The sequence below is a fragment of the Choloepus didactylus genome, chromosome X, assembly GCF_015220235.1.
Source record: "Choloepus didactylus isolate mChoDid1 chromosome X, mChoDid1.pri, whole genome shotgun sequence".
Classification (NCBI taxonomy): Eukaryota; Metazoa; Chordata; class Mammalia; order Pilosa; family Megalonychidae; genus Choloepus; species Choloepus didactylus.
Window position 1 is genome coordinate 161,403,489 of NC_051334.1, and position 10,035 is coordinate 161,413,523.

The window sequence follows — 10,035 nt, forward strand, 5'->3', positions numbered from 1 at the left end:
CCATTTTACATTCCCACTAACAATGTATGAGTGATACAGTTTCTCTTCATTCTTGTCAGCATTTGGTGTTACCAGTATTTTTATTTTAGCCATTCTGATAGGTGTTTAGTGATAGCTTGTGTTTTTATTTGCCTTTTCCTAATGGCTAATGATGTTGGATATCTTTTTATGTGCTTATTTGCCATCTTCTATCCTTTTCAGTGAAATGTTTTCTCATGCCTTTAGTCCATTTTTAAATTGGATTGTTTGACATTTTTACAGTTGAGTCATGAAAACTCTTTATTTGCTCTAAATACTAGTCCTTTGTTGAATATGGGATTAGTAAGTATTTTCTCCTGCTCTGTAGCTTATAGTTCCATCTGCTTAACAGGGTCTTTTAGAGAGCAAAGCCTTTTAAATTTTTTAATGCAATATATTGAGCTATATTCACATGCCAGATAATCATACAAGGTGAACAATCAGTGGTTCATGGTTTCATCATATGGCTGTGCATTCATGACCACAATCAATTTTTGAACATCTTCATTACTCAAAAAAAAAAAAAACTAAAAATAAGAATAAGACTAAAAATGAAAAAAACACCCGAAACATCCTATACCTCTTATCCCCCCTGTTACTTATTTTTTGTTTTTATTTTCTTATTCATCTGTCACAAGGTTTTCACAATTACACAGTCACACCATAAAAGCTATATAGTTATACAATAATATTCAAGAATCAAGGCTACTGGATTATAGTTCATTTCAGGAATTTCTTTTTAGCTATTCAAATACACTAAAAACTAAAAAGGGATATCTATGAATGTGTAAGAATAACCACCAGAATGACCTCTTGACTCTATTTGAAATCTCTTAGCCACTGAAACTTTATTTTGTTTCATTTCTCTTCCTCCTTTTGGTCCAAGAAGACTTTCTTAATCCCACAATGCCAGGGCCAGCCTCATCCCCAGGAATCATGTCCCATGTTGCCAGGGAGATATGCATGCATGGGAGATATGTTCCATGTAGTGGGGAGGGCAGTGAGTTTACTGGAAGAGTTGGCTTAGTGAGAGAGGCCACATCTGACCAACAAAAGAGGTTCTATGGGGGTGACTCTTAGGCATAATTATAAGTAGGCTTAGCCTCTCCTTTGCAGGAATAAGTTTCATAAGGTCAAGTCCCAAGATTGAGGGCTTGGCCTATTAAATTGGTAGTCCCCAATGCTTGAGAGACTATCAGGAATTCCCAAGTGTGGAAGTTTAATATTTCCAAATTTTTCCACAGTCCTTAAAGGGGATTTTGCAAGTACATTTTTATTCTCTCACCAAATTACTCTGGGATATATCAGGGCATCACACTAATCTGTACAAACCAACAAGATCTCACTCCCTAGTCAAGGTTTCATGTAATTATGGTGTGCAAATATGCTAACTGTACAAGTTAAATTAGATAGTATGCTACAGAAAATATAAATTTTGCACCAAATACATCTCTCCCTTTGATCTCACACAGAAGTTGAGGGTTTTAAAATACAGTCATTATTGTCCTTTACCCTTTAGTCTGATTTGCTTTTGTCCTAACCAGATCAGCTTCATTCATATCTCTAATTAAAGTCTGATTTCATTTTTTAGCCTTTTAAACAGTTGCTATATGGGGTAATGCTGACTTTCATAGCTGTAGAACTCTAGCTATGAGTCTCAGGTGTCACACAGATACTTGAAGTCCCAGGGAATGAACAGGTTATACAAAGAGCCCAGCATCTCAGAATTTAGAGATAATCATAACAACTCAAGAATAGATGTGACTGCTGAAAGAGCTTACAATCTAGGAACCTTTACAATAAGTCCTCCCCTGATAAATTATGCTCTCGAATTCAATTTTCAGAGTTTGCACATTATAGTTAGTCCAGATTAGTGAGGTGTTATAATATCTGTCTTTTGGTTTCTGGATTATATCACTCCATATACTGTCCTTAAGTTTCATTCACTTAGTTGCATGCCTCACAACTTCATTCCTTCCTTCAGCCACTCAATATTCCATTGTATGTATACAGCACAGTTTTCCCTTCCTTTCATCAGTCAGTGTACCTTAGGCCACTTCCATTCATTGCAGGTCGTGAGTACTGCCAGCAAAACACCAGTGTGCAAATGTCCACTGATATCCCTGCTTTCAGTTCTTCCAAAAAGATACCTAATAATGGGATTACAATATCATATGGCAACCTTATACTTAGCCTCCATTCACAAACCATACAATCCATCTGAAGTAAACAATCAATGGTTCCTGGTACAATGATGTAGTTATGCACTCATCACAACAATATATATGAGGGCATTCCCATTTCTTCTGCAAAGAAAGAAGAAGAAAAAATGAAGAATAAAATATAAAAAAAAATAAAAAATGAAACAAAAAATAAAATTAAATTAAAAGGAGAAACAGCAATACCCAGAATCCCATACCCCTCCCTTTTATCCCCTTTATTGACATTTAGGCTTTGTACATTGCCTTTGATACCTTTCACGGGAGTATATTACAATGTTACTTTTAACTATAAACTCTGGTTTGCATTGATTTTTTCCTCAATACTACCCCATTTTTAACACCTTGCAATATTGACAGTCATTTGTTCTCCTTCATGTGAAAACATTCTTATATTTGTACATTTAATCACCATCATTATCCACTCTAGGTTTCACTAAGTTATTTAGTCCCAGTCCTTATCTTCTATTTTTCCTTCTGGTGTCATACATGCCACTATCCTTCCTCTTTCAACCATACTCAGACTCAACTTTGTTCAGTGTCCTTACAATATAGTGCTACCATCACATATTATTGTGCTATACATTTCTGGATCTTTACAATCAATCCTTTTTTACATTCTTTACTCCTTCAGCATCAAATGCCCAATCTCTACCTTTTCTCCATCTCCTGATAACCTGGGTTTTCAACCTTAACTCTCAAATTTCACTCATTGATATTAGTTCATATTAGTGAGGCCATCAGTATTTGTCCTTTTGTTTCTGGCTAATTTTGCTCAACATAATGTCCTCAATATTCATCCACATTGTTATATGCTTCATGACTTTATTCTGTCTTACAGCTGCATAATATTCCATCATATGTATATACCAAAGTTTATTTATCCACTGTCCATTGATGGACATTTGGGCTGTGTTCTTCTTTGGATTTATTATGTCCCCCCAAATGACATGTTCTTTGATGCAATCTTATGAGGGCAGATGTATTAGTGTTGATTAGGTTGAAATCCTTTGATTGAGTGTTTCCATGGAGATGTGACTCAATCAACGGGAATGAAACATTTGATTGAATTATTTCCATGGAGATATGGACCCCACCCATTCAGGGTGGGTCTTGATTTAATCACTGAAGCCCTACAAAAATCTCACAAACAGAAGGACATCAGAGCAGGCAAGAGTGACATTTTGGAGAGCAGCAAAGAGAGATAGTTTAAAGGTGGCCATTGAAAGTAGACTTTTGCTACTCCAGAGTTTGCCTGGGAGAAACTAAGAGAACACCTCCAGATGCCTAGAGAGAAATGTACTGGGAGAAAGCAATTTTGAAATGCAACCTGGGAGCAAGCAGACACCAGCCACATGCCTTCCCAGCTAGCAGAGGTTTTCCAGATGCCAATGGCCTTTCTCCAGTGAAGATACCCTATTGTTGATGCCTTACCTTGGACATTTTATGCCCTTAAGACTGTAACTTTGTAACCAAATGTGCTGGTTTGAATGTATTATGTCCCCCAGAGAAAGTCATATTCTTTGATGCAATCTTGTGGGGCAGACATATTAGTGGGGATTAAGTTGGAAGGTTTGGATTAGGTTGTTTGCATGGAAATATGCCCCACCCAACTGTAGGTGATAACACTGATCAGATAATCTCCATGGAGGCATGGCCCCACCCATTCAGGGTGGGCCTTGATCAGTGGAGCCATATAAATGCGCTGACAAACAGAAGGAACTCAGTGCAGCTATGAGTGACATTTTGAAGAGGCTCTACAGCCAAGAGGGACACTTTGAAGAAAGCACAGGAGCTGCAAATGAGAGACAGTTTGAAGACAGCTGTTGAAATCAAACTCTTGCTCTGGAGAAGCTAAGAGAGGACAAATACCCCAAGTGCAACTAAGAGTGACAGTTTTGAGGAACTGAAGCCTAGAGAGGAATGTCCTGGGAGAAGGCCATTTTGAAACCAGAACTTTGGAGCAGATGCCAGCCACATGCCTTCCCAGCTAACAGAGGTTTTCTGGACACCACTGGCCATCCTCCAGTGAGGGTACCCAATTGTTGATGTGTTACCTTGGACACTTTATGGCCTTAAGACTGTAACTGTGTAACTGAATAAACCCCCTTTATAAAAGCCAATCCATCTCTGGTGTTTTGCATTCCAGCAGCATTAGCAAACTAGAACACCAAATAAACCCTCTTTATAAAAGCCAATCCATTTCTGGTATTTTGCATAATGACAGCATTAGCAAACTGGAACAGGCTGTTTCCATCTCTTGGCAATCGTGAATATTGTCACTATAAACATTGGTGTGCAAATGTCCATTTATGTGCTTGCCTTTGGTTCCTCCAAATATATACCTAGTAATGGGATTGCTGGATCATAGGGTAATTCTACACTTGGCTTACTGAGGAACCACCACACTGCCTTCCTGAATGGTTGTGTTACCAGAGCTCTGCTGACACTGGAGCTGAGCTCTGTTCCAGGCTCAGGGTCTCACCACAAGGAAGAATTCAAAGACAAGAAAGGTCATTAGCAGTAAGTGGTGAAGTGTATTAAATGGATAATACACAGTGGAGAAGTCACTGCAGGTGTGCTGAAGGGAGATACATGCACCTGACTGAACTATGTTCAGATTTATATGCTGACTTGTCATTATGCTGTAAGCTGAAGCTAGGTGTGGGAACCCCCGAATTCATCCTTGCTTACCCCTCCTTTCTTCCTCTCTGTTTTCCATAGTTGTTTCTGAGAAATGGGACAGCTTGTCTCCTACACCAAGTATGTTCTGCTTTGAGGTGAAGATGTTTCCTATGTTAGCCTGTTTTCACTGCAGCTTTTGATGTTACCTTATGCTTTCTTCTCTGCACCTGGATCAAGGGGCACCATACTGCTCTGAGTGACCTACTCTAGCCTGCCTCAGCTCCCTCCTGAAAGAGTTCTACCCCCTTAATCTTAAGGGAAGCTGAAAGGTGAAGGTCCATCTTCTGTAACTGCTTCCAGTTTACCAGGGGCAGTAGTCCCTATCTGCCAGGATGTAGAACTTTCTTTCTATTGTATTAAGGGCAAGAAGGGGCCAATCTTGGTCTGGGAGAGCTATATACTCATGATTTGGTATAAGTTTGGCTTGGAAGGCTTGTAATCTATTGGAGACAAATTTGACAAATAGGTTAAACATGCAGGGTCTGAATAGGAGGAGGGTGAATATAGAGCAAGAGGTCCTAGGAAGTGGAGGATCCATGACAGTAGATTAGGGAAACTTGGGAGACTTGGGAAGGGCCAGGCTATATTAGCATTCTCCTTTAGTACTGCTGCTTGTTCCTGCAAGTTCCTAATGCTTTCAACAACTTCATGGGATTTTACGTAAAAAGCCTTCTTCATTTAAAAACAGGCAAGTACCCCCTTTGGCAGCAGTTAACATGTCTAGTGCTCAGTGATTTTGTAATACTATGGCAGCTAGAGAGTCTACTTGGGTTTGTAAGTCTTGGAGTGAGTGACTCGTTGAGTCAAGACTGTAAGTTCCAGGGATGTTAGCATATACTTGTCAGGCTCTAATAATACCTCCAATTTCTATCCCAGCAGTAGTAGCTATTCCTTAGGTTGCAAGAAAGGGTATTAGTAATGGGATAGCTCTTCTGGTGAACCTGTGAAATTTATAAGGGGTAGGGACATTGCTTGTTGTTCATCAGCCACTGAGATAGCAGGGGTAAGGTATATGAGAGTTTCAAACTTCTGTCCACATAGGGGGAAGGATTAGATATGTATGCATTTGACCCATGCAAGAAGAAAATTCCACTGTATGGGTTGAGAGTTAATGAAAATCCCACATTGAGAACTGGATTGCTTATGTGATGGTCAGTTCCTCCATGAGTACTGGTTTGCTGGACCTGTATTGTTAAGAAGGACATGGATAGTTTAACCCCTGTTATGGAAGCCAAGCAGGGAGTATGACTATGTCCTCTTAAGTTTATTTTTTCAAGGGAGATGATGCCATTGTTTGAATCCCAATGTAACTTTTCCCATGGGTCTTTTAGTCTAGAGAAGCACAACACTTTCCTAAGTAGGTGATGTTAAGTACTAGGGAATCACTGGAGTCAGGTAGAGGTAGGCCTACCATGACAATATTGAGAGGATGACTTACAGTTTGCTGGATTCCCATTTGTTTTGTTTAGTAGTATGACTGTACCAGTGGCAAGTAGGGGGCTGACTGCTGAAATGATGTCTGTTGATGATGGGTTGAGATTCAGCTCATATCCCTTTCTGGCTGCATTGTTCATTTTCTTTAGGTCTAAGATTTTTACTGCTCCAGTAGAGATCCAGAAAGTAAAGTTACAGGCTTCCACCTCTAAGGATCCTAATTGTGAAACACTGGAGGAAGAGTGATTAGATAACATGCACATGGGATAGGCATCCTTCCTGAGGGGGGCAGTTACATTCTAGTATAGGGCTTTCTGGGTGATATGGTAAGGTGGGTGTTTGATGCCACTGCAAGCTAGGTTGCTTGATATTGCGTTGAAGAGTAGGGGGTAGTCATTTAGCTTTGGAAAGTGGTCATAGTGTGGAACTGTGTTAACAGACATGGTTGCCCACTTTTGGGATGGCATGGAGTATGCTGATATGTTGGTCCCTTGATTTACACATATCCAGCAATTTGCCTTATCTATGAGTTTTGCTGCTTGTTTAGCTACCCCAAGGAGAGGGTGGCTTATAGTTTGATTGGCATGTTTTGGTTGGAGGTAAAGATAGGGACCATGAAGACAATTGCAAAAATCATATTTAGCTCTGTTTTTTGAGCAAAAGTTTTAACCCATCCAGTGGTTGGAAGCTGTAGGATTTTTCCTGTAAGATCCTGGTCAGGGAATTTGACTCTGGACAGATGAATCCAATTGGAAACTCTGCTGACCTTAACTGCTGTAGGAGTGACAAGAATTATATAGTAAGGTCCTTTCCATTTTGGCTCTGAGAGCCAGGCCTGCTTTCTTGTCAGGTCTTGATTAAGATAGAAACCCTGGTTTTACTTTAGGCAGTGGCTGATCATTACCCAGGGCTGGAAGAAATTCAGCTCCTAAGTCCTGTATGAGCTTTTGTATGATTCCTAGGGAGGTGAAATATTTGGTTAGACTATGGATTTATGGGTATAGTACCAAGTCTGGATTAGAAATGGCCTTCTGTATATCATTTCTTAAGGGCTTAGTTGGAGGGTTTCTTTTGGTGCTAAGCACATTCTAAGGAGTGCCAAGGGCAGATTTGGCAACCACAGCATATGGGTTTCCTGATAAAGTTTGGCTAATATTTGTTTTAAGGTCCAATTGGCTCTTTCTACATTCCTGGAAGATTGGGGTCCCCAGGCAAAATGAATATGATACTTTATGCCATGGCAACTCCTTGAATTATGGGGCTAATGATGACTGGCCCATTGTCACTTTGGATGGAAACAGGCAGCCCAAATCTAGGAATAATTTTCTTTAGGAGCAACCTGGAGACTGCCATGGCAGTTTGTGTTCAGGTGGGGAAAACCTCTATCCAGCCAATAGAGGTGACTACAAAGACTAGCAGGTATTTGAAACCTTGACAAGGTGACATATGGGTAAAGTCAATCTGCCAGTCTTCTCCAGGGTAAGTTCCCCACTGCTGAACTGGGGGTTTGGGTGTGAGAGCTGGTGACTGGGCAAGGTTGTTACTATTGGGGTTATTAATAGCATGTAGGGCACAACTTCAAGTGACCTTTTTAATGGTTTTGGTTAAATTTTTCCTTTCAAGAACACTCCTTGCTAAGGTGGTGAGAGCATCTCTGCCTAGATGGGTGGCTTGGTGAAGACCTTGAAGGACCTTCCATTGTATTTCATTAGGTAGGAAAATTTTTCCTTCTTTAGTAAACCATCCACTTGTCTCACAGGTGTACCCTGATTCCTTTGCCAGCTTCTCTTCCTCCAGAGTGTAAACAGGTGTGATATGTGGGAGGGAGAGATTAGGGATCAATGCCAGCATGGAAACTGCACTTTGGGCTGCTGCCTTAGCAGCTCTATCTGCCTTGTCATTTCCTTTTGCAATTAGAGAGCCAGACTTTTGATGCCCTAGGCAGTGAATTACTGCAACCTCCTGGGGAAGTAACACAGCTTCTAGCAAGTTGAGAATTTCCTGTCTGTGTTTGACAGGGAATTTATCATAAGTGAAAGGGCCCCTTTCCTTCCACATAGCTGAATGAGCATTTAATACTAAAAAGGCATATTTAGAGTCAGTATAGATGTTAACTCTCTTTCCAGCTGCCAGTGTTAGACCATGGGTGAGAGCTATAAGTTCTGCTTTTTGTGCCAAGGTCCCAGGGAGCAAAGGCTTTGCTTCTATAGTTTCTTGAAGGGAAACTACAGCATATCATGCCTATCTAACTCCATATTTTACAAAGCTGCTTTCATCTGTAAACCATTCCACCTCAGGATGGTCTAAAGGCTGATCCCACAGGTCTGGCCAGTTGGAATAATCTTGAGTTAGGGTTTCTGGACATGAGTGCTCAAGGGGTACTCTCTCCTAGTTTGGGCTTACAGTCAGCAGTGTAGCCAGGTTCAGGGTGGTACAGACCTGAATTTGGACTTCTGGGGTGTTTAATAGTTGATCCTGATATTTTAGAAGTCTGTTATTTGAAAGCCATTGGTGTCCTTTTGCTTCCATCACATCTCTAACTTGGTGGGGTGTGTACACTATTAAAGCCTATCCCCATGTCAGCTTAGTGGCTTGCTCTATTAACAGGGCAGTAGCCCCCACTGCTCAAAGGCATGGTGGCCATCCCTGGGCAGTGGATTCTAATGGTTTTGAAAACTATGCCACTGGCCAAGGGACACTTCCAAGCTTTTGTATTAAGACTCTTAATGCCATTCCTTTTTTTTCCTGTTACATGCAGGTAGAAAGGCTTATCTAAGTTTGGCAGGCCCAGTGTAGGCAGGTTGGTAAGAGCACCCTTGAGGGTAGTGAAAACAGCAGAATGTCCCTCTATGGCTTTGTGCAGAGGCCATGCTATTTCTCCAAATCAGGGTATCCAGATTCTGCAATACCCTGTGTGCCGGTTTGGATGTATTATGTCCCCCCAAATGCCATGTTCTTTGATGCAATCTTGTGGGGGCACATGTATTAGTGTTGATTAGATTAGAATTCTTTGATTGAGTGTTTCCCTGGAGATGTGACTTATCAACTGTGAGTGAAACATTTGATTGGATAATTTCCATGGAGGTGTTACCCCTCCCATTCAGGGTGAGTGTTAATTGGATCACTGGAGTCATATAAAGAAGTTCAAAGACAGAAGGACATCAGAACAAATGAGAGTGACATTTGGGAGAGGAGCTGCAGCTGAGAGACACAGTTTGAAGATGGCCATTGGAAGCTGGCACTGACATTTTAGAGAACGCCGTTTTGAAATGCAACCTGGGAGCAAGCAGATGCCAGCCACGTGCCTTCCCAGCTAACAGAGATTTTCCTGATGCCAATGGCCTTTCTCCAGTGAGGGTACCCTATTGTCAATGCCTTACCTTGGATACTTTATGGCCTTCAGACTGTAACTTTGTAACCAAATAATCCCCCGTTATAAAAGCCAATCCATTTCTGGTGTTTTGCATAATGGGAAGCTTTAGCAAACCGGAACACCCTGCTCTCCTTATAAAGGCTCTTAATTGTCTTTTGATCTCAGGGGTTGGCACTGAAAGTATGGCTTGGATCCTTTCAGAGGACAAAGAGTGTCTCCTGGGGTAAGGACAAACCTCAGGTAAAGGACCTTCTGTCTGGCAATTTGAGATTTTGAAGCCATAACCTGATATTTTTGTGTGGCCGA